Below are 17,137 nucleotides of genomic sequence, written 5' to 3'. Positions count from 1 at the left end.
AGGATTTTCATTGATTTATGTATCAAAATTGATAACATTCGATAAACAGAAACACATTGCAGAATTTTATACTTCCAAATTCATACAGTGATACAAAATAGTGAGATAGTGGTGCTCAGTGGTGATATAAATACATAGTGCAGTAAGGTGAGGGTGGGAGAATGTGGTTTGTTTTTGAAAGGACAGATTCAAAATGCAGTAACAAGTAAGTTAAACAAATTAAATAGTTGGTAACAACTATGTCCTGCAATCTGTGCCACAATAGATCGTCGACGTTTCAACCCTATGGGCGCTTGGTGGAGTGTCACAAGCGGGTCTTCATCAGGACTGTGGAGGAGGAGGCCCTAGGATTTCAAGGGCGGTCAAGGCAAATTGATTGGAGGGGTATGGTTATTCTAACAGGATGTCAACTGTGAAATGAATTGCACAGAAGATCAAAGAATGATTGTTTTCTTGGGCTGGTAACACGGAGTCCTCACGAAACACTGTGTGGTTGTGTCCTCTCCTTTTGCCTCTTCCTCTCCGACCTCTGTCTAAAAAAGGCGGGTGGTAGGTGTTTTGTTGGAAATGTGGTACCGGCATGTAGCCAGGATTCCACCCCATCATTGGGACATGGGTTGTTGAAAGTGCATTGGATGTATCCCTCCTCCTGGCATCTGATATGGGTGCCATATCGGTTGGGGAAAGGTTGGTCTTGTCATCCCTCTTACTCCTCCCCTCCCTTGTCTTTGTTTGTAGCTGCTATTGCTGGAGCCACTTGACATGGAGGAGTTATCATCGGAGAGATCAGAATTGGAATTATTTCTGCTTATTGGGGTATATGTAGGGTCGGCATAAGGGTAGGCCTTGGTAAATGTGAATTTTTTCAGATCTTTCTGAAATTTGGTAACTTTGGCCTGCGTCAGACCCCCCCTATCCCTTCATGAGCAATAAGTGCCTTCCATTTTTTTGGTGCATTGAGGTCTTTATGACTCTTATCGACCAAATGCACATGTGCAGCGATGTCTCCTTACTAGCGCGCGTATATAACCGCGCTTAATCATTTTACAATTTTTCTTGAAACATACCCCCCTTTTTTCTATGACAACTATGTCCACCTTATTGTAGTGTTTGTGGTCTACCCACTTTAAGCCTTTCATAACTGTTTGCCCCATTTGGTGACCTCACTCGTTTTACGCATCATCCACAGAGATACTCAGCAGTACACACCTGCTTTTTTATCTCCCCGTAATGATTGTTTAAAGATTGAATAAAGCTGTATCCTGCTCTTATGTCAAAATCAATCTTTTTGAGAATTAGATTCACTTTACTGTGATCTCTACCACTGTGGTCTACGCACTCCACGTTGCAATAAGTGCCCCCCATTAGAGACCACATTTGCTTTGTTAATATTATCTACAATGACAATCAACAATAAACACTTGCTTTTCTGCCACCCCGTAATGATCGAATATGATGTACTCTGTTTTGATGTCAAAATACACCTTCGGTCATTACGGCGCGGACATCGAGCACGCTGTTTCCCTGGCAACCACTCATTTGGCACCAACAGTCTGATTGGTCCAGGGTTGAAGGTCTGAGCAATCTGATTCGGGATTGGCTATTGTACTCTATGAAAACTGGCAGGGTGATGGAATGAGTGGGCTGACCAGAGCTCAACCATGTGACATGCAGGTTGTGTCCTGGTGTCGATATAACCAGATGTCTCAATAAATGAAGGTTGAAGCTTAGTTGTGCCAGTGATGTCTCGAGCAGACGGTGACTGGCCTGCCCGTAGTGCAGCCTCCTAGGTCTGTGAACTGGTGCACTTTATTTCACAAACAGGCAAGATTTCCTTGCAGCTGCTTGTTTTCCCTAAAAATGCTACAATTTACTTAAGTATTACTTTTGAAACTCTACTTTGTGATTGTGAATGAATGGAGTTGGAAAACCCTGATGTAAAGTGAATAATTATATGCTGAAAACGTGTGTTTATACAAATTGGTGGTAACGACGGCTGGAATCAACAAGACAAGCCCAGCAGAGCGTGGCGCGCGCGCTTGGCAGGGGAGCGCATTCCAGGCGGGGGAGCGGACCCTTTGAAGTACGATAAATGGATTGCATGGCGGCACGATGCATGGGATTGTGCGCGTGCTCGCCATGCAATCCTCTTTTGGGAGCACTTTTGGGAGCCCCTTACTATAGTCTCGCATAGCAATTACTATGCAATAGCTAGGCGAGACCTAAAAATGCCAATCGGTGCGATAATTAGTCCAAACAGACAAGCTTTATGACGATAGTTGGCTGTTGTAACTGAGCTCACAGGAGATTTGAGTGGGTGTACCCATGACTGCAATATTTCAGTTTTTTGTATCATCCTGCTAGAGGTGTCAAATCACTTTCACTCCTGGATGGTTTGGATGCGCACAAGACTTGCAAACGCTCTTGGCTTGCATAGCCGGATGTGATCCTTTGCCGGACAGATAGCATTGTGGCATTGATATGGAGTTCCGTAGGCATGCCCAGCAGAATGAAGCCTATATCTCCCCACAACCTTTTGCTGATAATGACATACTCTGTATTAGAAAACGTGACCGTTTCAATTAACACAATGTTCACACTTTTGTATCTTAGATTTACTGCACTGGCTGCTCAATGAACCCCGCCCGATCATTTGCGCCAGCTGTGATAACACGGAATTTCGACGACCAATGGGTAAGGATAGGGTATAGCCAGGGCTTTAACTGAGATGAAAAAACTTGGGGGTCTCTTAAAGGGGCGTGGGCAATGTATTTGAGGGTGTGGTTTAAAAAACATAAGCTAAACATCTATGCTTAGCAGAGTGTGCCGCCCGACTGGTACTTTGCGGCTTCTGTCTTTGCTTCCAGATATGTAATACAACAAGTATCATTACACCTACAATAAGCCAGGACTATTGGCTTTTCCACTGGTTGTTAGTTGCATCGTTGTAAATATTAGGAGAATCCTTCAGTTCTGTAATGAGGAGACTTTGAATAACGTTAACGAGACTCTGAAGTTACATCAAAAGTTAGTGAAGGGTGGTGCTGCTGTAGAGTTAAAAAGAAAATCAGCGTGAGGCTGAGGGGAAAAAAAATTGAAAGTCCGATAGGGAACCGTCTCAGCATCTCCTTTTTAGAACTGCCGGTGCTGAGCACCGCCAGGACCCGGCATACTGAAAGCCCTGAGTATAGCCCACAGGACGTGCCAAATTTCAAACGAGTAAGAGACTGGAGGCAACTGTGCTACTAAAGTCAGATGAACTGGCTGAGCAGGTTCACTCTTGTATAACCTGTCAGGAGACAAGGCCCCAAGGGTGATGGAATAAAACAATCACACTCGTTAATGCGCCGAGAAGCTCGGAATGACTGTTGTGAGAGGCTGCAGTACTCAGATCTCCGCCGGGTGGCAGCAGAGAGCGGTGAATTGTAGCCAGAGGATGGAGTTAATTAAGCAGATAGACTGCGTGAAATGTCACTGTGAAAGGAATGGAGGGATGCGATGCAGCAGGTGGGTAGTAGTGTCAGAACTTAGGAGGAGTGTAACCTTGAAAAGACGGTGGTGAAGTGAAACAGCAGATACACTGCAGTTAAGTAATACAGCAGAGCAGAGGACCCGAGGTGAAGGGTGGGAGGTGATCCACTTTGCAGCATCACGAGGGATGCAGGAAGCAGTTGTGTATCACTTTTTACAAATGCACGGACATTTTATACCGATTAATAAATGAGCAAATACGTAAAAGTTACTGACTGCACTCGACAGCCAGTTTCTGACTGAGGAACGGTTTGAGAGTGAACGCTTTGTTGCCAGGAGAGGATGCCGGTTATGCACTCACTTTGCGTCGCGTCTCTCAATGTTGATTTTGCCCGTCGCAAAGACATTTCTGATGTGCAGAGTTACTTTAATACGTTCTGAATTGGACTTTTGCAGTCACAAATATAGCCAGTTTGAATCAACAAGACAAGCCCGGCGGAGCGTGGCGCGCGCGCTTTGCGGGGACGGGGGAGCACATTCCAGGCGGGGGAGCAGACCCTTTGAAGTACGATAACAAACTGATTGCATGGCGGCACGATGCACGTGATTGTGCGCGTGCTCGCCATGCAATCCGCTTTTGGGAGCACTTTTGGGAGCCCCTTACTATAGTCTCGCATAGCGATCGCTTACACAATAGCTAGGCAAGACCTAAAAAGTGCCCACTCATCACCAGTGTAGGAGTCGGTAACAATACGATCCTGGAAAACAATAACGACTCCAAAATACTCCTTTGTGAATTCCTTTTATTGAAAGGACATCTGTGTACATGGTAAATCAGCAACGAATAATCCAAACAACCTCTCCACATGCATATATCCTTTCCATCATGTTCGAATAAAAACAACAGTTCCCACCCCACGAGCACAGCTTGTTCCCATCCAAGAGTGCAAGATACGAAAATAGACCCGAGCAACAACGCATTGTTGCTCATGCCCACTTACTAACAAATACTGCACACAAATGTAAACATGTCGGGAGATGCACTCACTAGGGCGCGATATGCCCCGCTTTGACTTACAGTAATGCCAAAAATTTCCAGATGAAACAGGATCCGAGCATGTGAATGTAAAAGCAATTAGCTGAAAGTCATTATTTTCAGGTCTCGCAGACCTAGCGCTGGAGCGCTCCTCGCTCTGCGAGGGCTTTTTGTCATCAATACGGTTTCTGAAGGGATTTGAAGCCCCACCCATCTTTTTGATTGGGTTGCGTCATCCTCCATGGTAAACACTGGCTTCCGATTGAAAAGGAGGCTTCTTAGTCCCTCCTTGTTACCGCCCTGTCCACTTATTGCCCCGCCCACCAGGACTGGATTGTCTACTTGCGGCGTTAGACTGTCTCCTGCATAGGTCTGAAAGCATTCTTTTTTTCACTTTTAACGTGGTCCGCTCTGGCTGCACTTGTTAATTGTACAGCAGAAAGGTTTTTTGAATCACGCACGCTCAAATTCTCCGGACACTTTCGGACAGTGGAAACCGATTCGAATCTGCCATGTGTTAAATAATACAGTGACGTCACGATGCTCCACGGTCAGCGAGCCAGGTACCCATCGACCTTTGACGCACACCCGAGAACAGTGAACCCCAAAACAGCCTACTCCCAGACTTCCGGCCGCAAGAGACGTGTGCCAAAGAAAGAAGGCGCGAGTCGGTGCAGAATCAAGGCGCAGCTGGCAGGGAGTACAGCTGATTACTGAAGGGAAATGTTGTGCTGTGGCTTCTTTTGTAAAACGTAACGGGGGCATTTCTCCACTAGTTGAAAACATAATTGTCTGGTGCTCCTTAAAACCCAGTTCACACCGTCATCCGCCACCAGCTCCTACCTTGTGCCTCAGGCTGCACGCCTGCGCTTGTTAGTTTTATGCTTCATGCTTGGTTTTATTGCTGAGCACAACAGACTTGTGCAAAAAGGCAGGCGTGAACGTCACAATGCTCCCTTGTGAATGAATAGTTGGTAAGATTCAGTATACCGGAGGTGCGCGGGCACATTCCCGAAATTGCATGTTAGCGTATGCAACGTACTGAACGGTTGATATAAGCAGTTCTTCCCCAATAAAGACAACATAATTGTGATCCTTCTGAAGAGATAAGGCTGCAGTATTAATTCGAGCCGGTGGGGTCCATCGAACGGCTTGCAAGATAGGGAAAACGCACAAAAGGTAAAAAAAACGCACAAAAGGTAAAAAAAAAAAAAATAAGGTAAAACAAATAAAAATGGCTTCCTGCTCTCTGGTAAGCCTTGCGAGCACTCTTCATGGATATTTGGTTGGTTTGTATTTATCACTCAATTAACCCCTGCCCGTCACAAACGATCACAGAGGACTGCCACGCTTGGCTGTCACCTTTGAAATACTCATTTGAATGAATAATGGCTCAGTAAACACAAGCACAGCGTCTTATTGTACAGATCCTATAAACTTTGAGGATTCCAAAATTTATTTTGCTGCGTGTCAAGGTGGGGAACAGCATTAACTCTACTGTGTGACAACAGTAGTAATTCCCACAAAGCACAATGGGTTGCTCAGCTGTGGCAGTAGGAAGCACGCTACTTAGTTGTAAACATGGGCGGGCAGGCAACTTTCAGGTTACTGCCGGACAGGAACACAATCAAGTATTTGCAATGCAATAGCCCTCGTTTTTACGAAAGTCTGAACTATTGCCATTGTAAATGGCAATGCCTTTTATTTATATGCTGGTTTTTAAAACACATAAATTAAAGGCATTGTCATTTACAATGCCAATAGCTTAAACCTTCGCAAATGCGAGACCTATTACATTGCAAATGCTTGTTTTTTATTGCGACATGAGGTAACTTTCTACCCCCGCCAAAGCAGACTCATTCAAGACGACGAATGTAGTAACAACGTGATGTTTGCCTGACAGACTCCATGACGCATGACCCACTTCCTGCTCGATACTCGTCAGAGGTACAATCGAAGAGACAGCAGTTGGTGTAAGCTAAATCATGCGCTGAAGACCGGGTTCGAACCTTGCGATATTTAAAATTACTCCCCTCCAACTGGCCAAAACAAAGCTAACTCACTTTGATCTTAAATTGTAACATAGCCGTAGTAAACATTATCCTTATTGCTAGTACCGACAGCCTTTAATGACTTCTCACAGATCTTATTGTGATCAGAAGTAGATTTCCTACTGCAGTAAAACTAAAAACTCTAATTGAACACACTACACTGTGAACTGGCACACAGAAGTGTCATCTTGGGCAGAGTTCCTCCAGGTAAAAAGCTCTAGTTGAAACCCCTTCCCACTGGACACGAAAGGAAATTTTGTGTACACTCAAACAGCTCTGTGATTTTGAGCAGCTTTCCTATTGGGAGTCTATCGTGGGAGTAATTTCCAATTTAAAACCTTAATAACCTTCCAGGGTATTGGGGAGACGGCCTTCTAACCTCCTGGAAACAAAGGAAAGATCACTCCCAAAACGAGTTTTGCTATTTTTTCATGACTGCTTATTTAATCCGAGGGGTGCCAGTTGGAAAGAAGGGTTAGGTCATAAGTACGAAAGCAGCCCTCTTTTTCAAGTTATGAAGAGTAGGTTCTTCTCTATTGCCCTCCAAGTCCATTTAGGGTGAGGTCTCGAAACTCACTGAGATGCTGGATCCTCAAAACAACTCAATTTCAGTCTTTCTAATGCATGTCAGTGGAAATGCCCACATCTTCTATCTCCAACCTCAGACTCAATGTGAATTACCATCCACTGGGTCATAACAATTCCTTCTTCGAGGAATGTATGGAGATCTTCACCTTTCAACTGATAAGCTTAAACAACACAACCTTCTTTGGAGACTTCAAAACCCACTGGGGAATTGAGGGTAACAGCCTGATGGACACCTTTACAGCCTTTCTCAAAGACGACCTCCAACAACACGGTCTTAAACCCACACCACACAAAGGTGCTATCCTTGACCTGATAATCTTCAAACTTCCAGACAACCCAAGAAAGAGTAAATATGGTTCAGGGAGAAATCCAACCTTGACACAGAAGTCATGGCCAGCATGGCCCTTCCTACCCTAATCTCGATTACACCCCACATTGATATTAATGAGGCCACTGACAAATACAACTCCTGCATGGAATCCCTTTGACAAATTTGCACACCTGAAGTGCAAATTATCTAGACCAAAACCCTCCGATTCTCAAAATAACTTTTAGAAAGAGAGAAAGCTTATCAGAAAGTGTGAGAAAGAATGGAGATTAGCATCCTCTTATCAGAGTATGAATAAGCTTTGCATAGCGTGAAAACAGTACACGATCGAATCCTTAGAACTAAATCCTCTCACTTCAGAACACTCGTGAATTCTGCAAAGAACAGATCAAAGCGCCTGTTCCAGGTTTTCGCACAAACTACAAACCCCTCCGCCACTTATGCTCTTGAACCATCAGTGGCCTACTGCAACAACTTTAAGGATTTCTTTGATAGAAACATCAGAGACATCCATATCTCGCTACACACCATGGAACCTCCAAAAAAATGAGATTCTTCAGTGCATGGCGCTTCATTCGTGGTCCTCTTTCTCCTCCATTTCCAGACGAGAGACCCAAGGCGAATAATCTCCAAAGTGAAACCCTCAAACCACCTTCAGGATGCTATTCCAGGGTCTATCAGCAAATTGCTTGCCACACACCTACTCCCACTATAGACCAATATAATCACCTCCTCTCTTCAACAGGGCCTATTTCCAGAATGACTAAAAGTGGGTTAAGTGTATCTTACCTTGAAAAAACAATCACTCGGCCCAGAGAACATGAACAACTATGATCAGTCTCCACACTTCTATTTTTAGGTCTCGCCTGACCCAGCGCATGCGCTGGTCTGGCGAGAGGGCTCCAAAAAGTGCTACCAGGCCAGCCTAGAGCTACAGCGCATGTGCGCGGGCGCGCGCACCGCGTTTTACCGCGAATACTTTCACTTTCGCGGCCGCATGGCCGCTTTGATGTTTGATCGCGATCTCAATCGCGATCACTTTCACTTTCGCGGCCGCAACGCCGCTTGGCATAGCCAATAGGTCTCGCTTATGGGACCTTATAAGTATTTAGTTATGCAACTGTTGCATGGCTAAACACTTATAAGGTCCCAAAGGACCCTCAACCGTACCCAAGTGGTCTATCCAGGAGACGATCTACCTTCATTGTGTGTCCCCACCATCCTAATCAACGCTTGAACTGTGCACATCCCTTGTCCAACAGCTGCATTTGTTCTGGTCGCGGCTACCACTTGTCCTGGTCGCAGCTACCGATGCAATAAGTCTGAACGTAATTATTGTAACTAACAATCTGCACGTTCATGCTACTGCCATGTCCGCCGCTATATAACATTGCAAAATTAAAATATATTTCCTGGCCACTGTATTGATTTAAGTTGGAAACTAAACAGAACTGGAACTTGCAGACACCCTGTAGTTTATCTGGAGGCTTTATTCAGGCAGAGGTACCAGTACACAATTTCTAATCTCCATTACGAAAGATCGTGCTATCACAAACACATCTTTAGTGAAAGAGCAATTCACTTTAGAATCCTCCTCGACTCCGCCAAGAACAGACCTAAAAAGCTATTAGACCATATCAAAACCACCAGCAACTCATCCTCAACCATCAAATGTGACTACCCTCCCAAGAAAGCAGCAGAATTCGCACTATTCAATGAAAAAGTGAAATTGCTCGTTGACCAAGTCATTCATCCTACCCCTCTTGAAGACTGCAAATCCAAAGTCTCCTAGCAGAGATTTGATGTCATCAACAAAGATGCCCTCCACAAAAGCATTCTGTAAACAAAACCTTTAACCATTCTATCAACCCCATCCCTAGCAACATTGCCTTGGACTTCTACACCTGCACGCTCCTGATAGAGTAAGGTTTCGTAACGAAGAAACTTGCTGCAAATGCTAATGCAATGCCATTCTACCACCAGTGGAATGTTAAGGTGATGATGCTGTCAGAATGTTGGGAAATGGCAGTGAGTAATGACAGTTGACTGGGCTGAGCTGCCTGCTGGCTGCTCCTGGTGGGGTCTCCCTCTGGACCTGAACAGATCCTCATCTGGTCCTCTTTTTATCTACCTGTGATCTTGTACCAACTTCCAATAAACCTACTTTAAATCATCACAACTGAGTGGACTTGATTACTACAGTATTTTGGCGACGATCTTTAAAGAACCTACTTCTGTCACCTCTTCAAGGACTTCAAGCAACTTGAAATAAAGAACCTTCTGCAACTCAAGTCAAGGTACCCCAACTGGCATCCGGACCCCACCAGTGACCTCCCATCGGTCGCCCACAACAGTCTGCCAGTTGTACCTATGCATCTGGGGAAGTGCTGCTTCTGGAGCTGCTCATTCCAACTTGGCATGCCTACTCCCCATTAATTCTACGTGGGCTGTGCTGTACATTCAACTGAGGGTAAGCCCACTAACGTGAGGGTAAGCCTCCCACTCATTAACGTCTGCACTGTTTGGAAGAAGTGTGTGTCTGACTCTAATCTGCATAGCCTGCCATTTATCAACGTCTGCACTCTGGAAAGGAATAGTGCAACTTGCTCACTGCTACCTCTACTTGTATTGTACTTTAAGTGAGGGTAAGCCTTCTTACTTTCTCATTCAAAGCCTTGCTGTGCCACTTCCTCCTGCTTCTGCCGTGGGCACCATCATCGAGAGTGTGTTTTCCCTGACACCTGGGGTTTATTTCTGCAGCGTTTACAACTTCTGACTTTCTGTCATCTGATATTTCCAGCTAAATCCCTGTTCGTTTTTACCCCGCAGCAAATCATTTTTTTTTTACATTAGTTGGTCAGTGGGGGACTTTTGTTTTTAATTAGGATACTTCAGGGGTTGGTGCTGCGACATGGCAGTTGAAGCGTGGTCATTCAAAATCTACACGAGCCTCCCAGCACGCGCACACTGACATCACGCGCAGCCTCTCCATACCTTTGTTCCCTCCGTGATGTCTCCCATGACGTGTGTGCTTTCTTCATTCTCCGTGCTGTGGATGACGTTTGGTGTACGTTTTTGCCGCAAGCCATCCGGTGCGGCGTCTTTAAGCGTGCCGCCATTTTAGGATTGGCAGATCAGCTACGTTTTGTTTCCTGCTTTTTCGGAAGGTGTTCCCTTCAAGTTGCCAACCTGATCACGCATCGATAACGTGGAGATGCTTGCAACTACGGAAGTCTGAGTCCTACCAAAGGGAAGGGACGCTCTGCAGTTAAGACTCTTGTGACGCTCTGCTTTTAAGACTCTCGTTGGACTGAGGTACATTGTCGAAGCATCGCCGTTGTATGTTTTTTTTCAGCAGCACAAATGGAGTCTAGGTCTGAGGACACAGGTGGATTTCATTCAAGTTTGAGTACTTTCATCTACTGCTAGTTTCTTCATTTTTCTGCCGTGTTTATTGTTTGATGACTTCTATGACATGTCTCCATGAAGTGTCACGATCTGTCCCACGCTTGTCTATTAATTCGAAGACAGGCACACCAATTTTTAACTCAGCCTGTTTGTTTCCCATAAGTGTTTCTCCATTTTTGGGGAATGGGTAATTTTAACATGGTATTTTTCATCTACCTGTACTAATGGTTTTAGCGAGTCCAAGCTTCGTTTTCAAATGTTCTGTGTTTGGAGTTTCCCTACATATTACCGTGGGTTGTATTCCCACCTCCTCGTTACTTTTGTTTTCTGTGCATGCTATTGGTTCCCTTACATAAGTGTGTTTCTTTTCTAGCACGACTCGGGTGAAAGATCGCTCACCGGCGTGTGTCACAGTTCTATGGCATTACGTTGTGTTTCAAACGCTATGGCTTCGCTTGATTGCTTATGTCTCAATATTATTCATGGACTCTAGGTATTCACCCCGTAGGTACATACCGTCAGGGTACACGTCGTAATTAGTCCATTGTTAACTGTCTTTTGGCATGCCATGTGTCTCCCAACATCGGGATTGCAATGGGTTTTAGTCCGATTTGCCAGCAATGGGTTTAAGTCCCATTTGCTCACTGTACGCATAATTCTCATGTGTTTAGTTCGCTTGTCTTTTTACTCTACATAGGGTGTATTTTTTTTTTGTGCACAACTCGATTCTCCCTCCTGGGAGCTATGCAAGGGTGTAGCCCGTTTGCATTAAGTATATGGGTTCCTACCCATGCACTGTCAATTCTCATGCAAGGTTTCAGTCCTATTGGATAAGTGTGGGTTCTGACCCAAACACTGTCTGTTCGACCCTTTTACAGGGATTTCATGCAAAGGTTTCAGTCCTTTTGCATTACCAGGGGTCTTACCCAAATATTCCTTTCATTGTTTGGAATAGGTCATGTGTACCTACTCATATGTGCTACATTACTTCAGTGCACGGTGTGGGTTTTCCACACAAAGTTTGTTCTTACACTTATATGTGTATGGGGAGCTTTCCCAGTTTTGTGCACAAGTTCTCTTTCCCAATAGATCAGTCATGGGTTCTCACCCATGTATTCTAGTTCACATATTTAGCTTAGGTTTATACCCTATTTGGGTGATTTTCGTGGTTTCATTGCTAAGTATGTTCTGTTAATATTCTATTTTTATTGCTATTTTTGCACTGTTATCGTTGCATTACAATTTTGTCATTGCTTTATGATAATGGTGTTTGGATGGGGATTTACCCTTATATTTTTCCTCATCTTCCTTGTTTCTTTCTTCTTTTCTGTTTCCTTCTGAGGTCTTCTTCTCGCGTCTTTTGTGGATTCTGGATTTATTTCTTTTTTGTTTTTCTGTCGTGTTTTTTCCTCTGCCTTCGTCGGTATCTGTTGCTCTGTGTTCTCTTCGTTTTCCATTTTCAGCCTCCATTTCATTCCTGTTCTGGCCAGTGGGTGTGCTTTGGGGCAATCTTTCGTGTTTTCTTTTATCTGTTTCTCTTACGTTGTTGTTTTTTCCTCTTCGCTGTTGTGTAAGAAGGGAGGATGGTTTCTATGTTTGATTCTTCTCTGTTTCTTAATTTCTCTATGGTTGTTCTCACACTGCTTTTCTTATGATCATTGTTCTCTCGTTGTTGTTTTCCCTGCTTTTGTATAATCATTTTGCTTTCACTTTCTCAGGTTCTTCTCTTATGTTTCTAGCTTTATGTTTTCCCGTATAAGGAAGGGGGATATGTTATATCCTGCAAATGCTACTGCAATGCCATTCTACCACCAGTGGAATGTTAAGGTGATGATGCTGTCAGAATGTTGGGAAATGGCAGTGAGTAATGACAGTTGACTGGGCTGAGCTGCCTGCTGGCTGCTCCTGGTGGGGTCTCCCTCTGGACCTGAACAGATCCTCATCTGGTCCTCTTTTTATCTACCTGTGATCTTGTACCAACTTCCAATAAACCTACTTAAATCATCACAACTGAGTGGACTTGATTACTACAGTTTCGTAACGAAGAAACTTGCTCGGATGCAATCCTCAAAATAACGTATAATACCGTAATCAAATCGGTTTGTGAATACTAATAATTGCATTTCACACATTACACTGAACCTAGGGGATGCTTGTCTATGTGTATTACTAACCAGTAACCAGAGTGTCACTAAAATGGCCGACAAAACACGGGAAATTCACTGCACATGCGTCTACTGCATCTACGTAGTATGACGTTTTCTATGCTTGGAGGGAAAACTTTGCAGCTGCGCAGTAGCTTCTAAAATGGCCGCTTGAAACCAACATGTTAATTTGCATGCTATTGCTTAAACCAAACCCTACAAGTTCTACTAAATGCTAATGTTAAAGATTTATATAAGTAAATGGGGATAGAGTAGAGATAAGGGGTATATGGTGAATTCATTTATTTTCGTATTCTAGCAGGTCTTTCTCTGACGTTATTATTAGTTCGTATTTGGGCCTCAGAGGGTGACTGAAATCTCTACCCCACCTGATCTGTGCACAAGCGCACTCAAACCCTGCCCGGAGCTATGATGACACCGTTGAAACCCAGCCAAGGTCGCACTGGCAAGAATCTCTTGGGAACTTAACCCATCGACCCGGACAGAGGAAACACAAATTACAATTTATATAAAATGTATTGATCATAATGTGAAATGCGGATGGGAATAAAGCTTTGGGAAAGTAAATTAAGGGGCGGGAACATTGAACAATGAACCTAAAGTAAAATATTACATTTAGCATGGTGTGATGAACTCACCTTGTCCAATCAGAAATAGGAGATTTCACGATATTGAAACATTTGGAGGTGGTACATGAGCACAGAATAGTATAATTGAGGTAGGTTAGTTAGATGTCACAGACCCGTCAATGACTCTATGCAGTTGAAGACGCTGTCTCAGACCCTAGGCAGACTGTAGATGTCAGAGACTATGCTCGAGAGACTGAAATACCAATCTAAGAATCCAATCATCTAGAAGGGGATCGTGGAAGAAAAATCGAGGCGGCACATTCAAGAAGGGAGTTGCGGAAGAAAAATCGAGGAGAGTAGTGCCAGAGAGGGGTGCGACGCTGGCGTTGCACTTAGAAGAGGTTACCTTTCCGGTCCTGAACCTGTCCTGATCCTTGTCTTCCACCTGTCCTGGTGGACTCCACCTGTCTCATTTTCAAGGAGTTGGGTTCATCTATCATCTTGGGTAAATATAATTCTGTGAAATCTTTCCTTGTACCTGCTCTTTGTTTCTCCCTCTTCAGGTACTGTCATCACAATATTTTAATGAGTCTTATATTTCAACTAAAAACTTGATTTCTTTCCTGAATGAACCCGATGTTAACATGTATTTGATCTTTGACTCACAAAATTTTGATTTGATAAAACGTTTAAAACTCTTCGAGTCGGTCGTTAGTGGAGAAAACCTTAAATGTTATTTCTACCTATTCTACTAGCTTTCATTGACCGGAGGAAATTCATGGTCAAGGAGATTGGATTGAAAAGATTTAGGTAAAGATATCAAAATCCTGCAGGTAAATCAAAATTGACCCCAGCGGAACTACTAGCTTATTGTATGAATGTTTATGGGCCCAGGTGAGTATATAGTGTGTGATTAACACAAGCTGGTAAACCGCTGGATCACTCCCCTAATGGACCAGTCTGGTTAACCTCAACCAAGGCTCCCTTCTTGTTACCCTCAAGACAGGGCAGGTTACCCCACTTATAAAGAAAACCTCTGCTGGTGTGAATGACCTCAACAATTTCCACCCTATCACCAACCTCCCTTTTCTTGCTAAAAAAAACGAAAAACGTGTGGCGGAGCAACTCTTCCAACATATCAAGGACAACAACCTTCTTGACAAACTTCTATCTGGCTTCACTCAAGCTACAGCACTAAAACTGCCCTGCTACAAGTTATCGATGATGCCCTGCGAGTACTTGACTCAGGCAAACCCTGTCTGCAGATGCTTCTGGACCTATCCGCTACCTTTGACACAGTTAATCACAACACTCCTCTGAACACATTAAATCAAAGAATGGGTTTTAAAGGCACAGTGCTCAAATGGTTTGAATCTTACCTCTTGGGCAGATCTTAGATCAAAATAGCAAACTATCTCTCTACATAAAAGGCGATGGAACAAGGCAACCCTCAAGGCTCGATCCTAGCGCCTACCCTGTTTAATCTTTACATGAAACCGCTGGGAAATCTAAACAAATCCGGGGTCCATTATCACCTCTAAGCTGATGACACCCAAATCTGCCTTAAAGGTGCCCTCCACCAACATCATTTCAATCCTAAACACCACCCTTAAATCCATCCAAGATTGGATGGAGATTCATCACCCAATTCTGAAACCCTCCAAAACAGAATTTCTTCTTCTATCCACCTCAAACTCTCCTTCTGTTCAATCACGGATGGACAATCCGAACATACTTAACAAACCTACCATTGATGACAGCGCCTAATCCTTAAACGTCATCCTAGACAAAAGACTCAACCTACATTGCCATATCAACACCATTGCCAAGAACGCATGCTCTCAACTGCGCCTTCTCTGGGGGCGTTTTATACCCGAGCAAGACCTAAAAACTCTGGTCTAATCATTGGTTCTCCCCAGATTGGACAACTGCAACTCTCTCCTTGCTGGCCTCCCCGAAATCCACCTTTCACCTCTAAAATCCACCCTCTATTCAGCAGCACGTTTTATCTATGGGGCCCAAAACAATTATCATATTACACGATACTAATTTCTCTTAACTGGCATCCGATTGAAGCTAGGCCAATTTACAAGACTGCCTGCATCACCCATAAAGCCATACACCTGTCCACCATTTGCTACCTGGCGACAAACTCAAAATATCAGGCAGCTCCAGACCTTCACGCAATGCTGAAAATGTACTGCTCAAACCTCCTGCTTTTAAAAGGGAAAGATTTATGGCACAATCCTTCTCAGGTCATGCAACTACTATCTAGAACTTGCTACCTCCAATCCTTCGGACCACCACCTTCGTACGAACTTTCAAAACAGATGTAAACACTTCTCTTCCAAAGACACTTCTATGAATAATTCAATCCAGGTCATGACCCTCATGAATTTTGTAAATATGTATTTTGTACCTGTATTACCCTAATTGTGCCACCTTCCGTTTTTATAAATGAAATTGTATCTTTGTAATAAATTAAAGTCCATTGTAACTTGTTAACATGTAAAGTCGACAAAGATGATCCTATAAGACTCTCACTCCTTATGTAACTTATTTCGTTATATTGTAAAGCGCTCCGCCACCTTTGGGTAAAGTTCACGCTATATAAAATTACTGTAAATAAATATGAATAAGTATAGCAGACCCGAGCATGAGCAGATGTTACAGGTAGCTCTGCAAAGGTCTAACTGCCAGAGACAGGCAATATGGAACTTCCAAAACATAACGTTCCTTGATGTAACCGGAGAAAAGAAAGGCAGGTTACCGCAGTATAGAATTACATGTGTGAGGAAAAAAAAGAGTATATGCAACACCCTTTATAAATCATTCTTCAAACTATAAGCAGAAATCAGCGTCTGACGCAGGTAGCTCAACCGTTCGTGACCACAGACGGGTGCCAGAGATTCTGGCTGGCAGCTCACGTCACTAGAGACCAGAGACCGTCTCGCAGCAGGCTGATAATGAACACTGCACGGTTAGTCCTCACTCACTTACCGTGCCCGGGCTCCCGCCACCTCGGCTCAAACCTTGGGCGCGTTTTCTACGTCACAGGAGCAGAGCAGTCTGGGAAAGGAAGTCCTCAAACTTCCCAGAGCAGGCGGAGTAAAAACTGACCCGTACGTCAAAACATGCACGCCATGCGTGAAGCTACGGCCACGATTAGCCCGTGGCTATGATTGGTTGGGGGAAATAACTGTCACGCGGTGTCAGTTAAGTAAGTCAGGTAGGGTTCGACTACAGCGTGCAGGTTGTAACTCTGCGCAGTAAATTATGAAAGTGTTTCGAAAAGAAAGAGAAGCAGGAAAGTCTAGTTGAGCAAGGTATACGGGTGGTGTTGTAGGATGCGTGAGGAGATGCGAGGGAACTGGTGTCAAAACACTCGCGTTTTGTTGGTGTTGCCTGCCTCCAGCTGTAGAAGCGTAGTCCACAAAGCATCGTTTCATTTACCTGTATGTAAAGGACATTTCAACGAACTAGAAGAATTTCATGTTGCAAATAACGTGCCATATAATTTA

At 44.0% G+C, this 17,137-nt stretch overlaps 1 protein-coding gene across 4 annotated transcripts in view; it reads right to left on the bottom strand.

The window, feature by feature from the left end:
• Nucleotides 1-16,741, bottom strand: part of HAUS5 (HAUS augmin like complex subunit 5) — a 343,036-nt gene extending 326,295 nt beyond the window's left edge. For 2 of the 4 annotated variants that reach the window (XM_085615895.1, XM_085615898.1), the window contains exon 1: nt 16,617-16,664. The gene's annotated coding sequence lies outside the window, so the exon portion shown is untranslated. Of the gene's footprint in view, nt 1-16,616 lie in introns of all 4 variants that reach the window. The other 2 variants (XM_085615894.1, XM_085615897.1) reach the window with 2 other exon arrangements.
• Nucleotides 16,742-17,137: the final 396 nt, after the last annotated feature.

The sequence above is a fragment of the Triturus cristatus genome, chromosome 7 (genome assembly GCF_964204655.1).
Source record: "Triturus cristatus chromosome 7, aTriCri1.1, whole genome shotgun sequence".
Lineage (NCBI taxonomy): Eukaryota > Metazoa > Chordata > Amphibia > Caudata > Salamandridae > Triturus > Triturus cristatus.
This window is presented reverse-complemented; position numbering and strand designations above follow the sequence as displayed.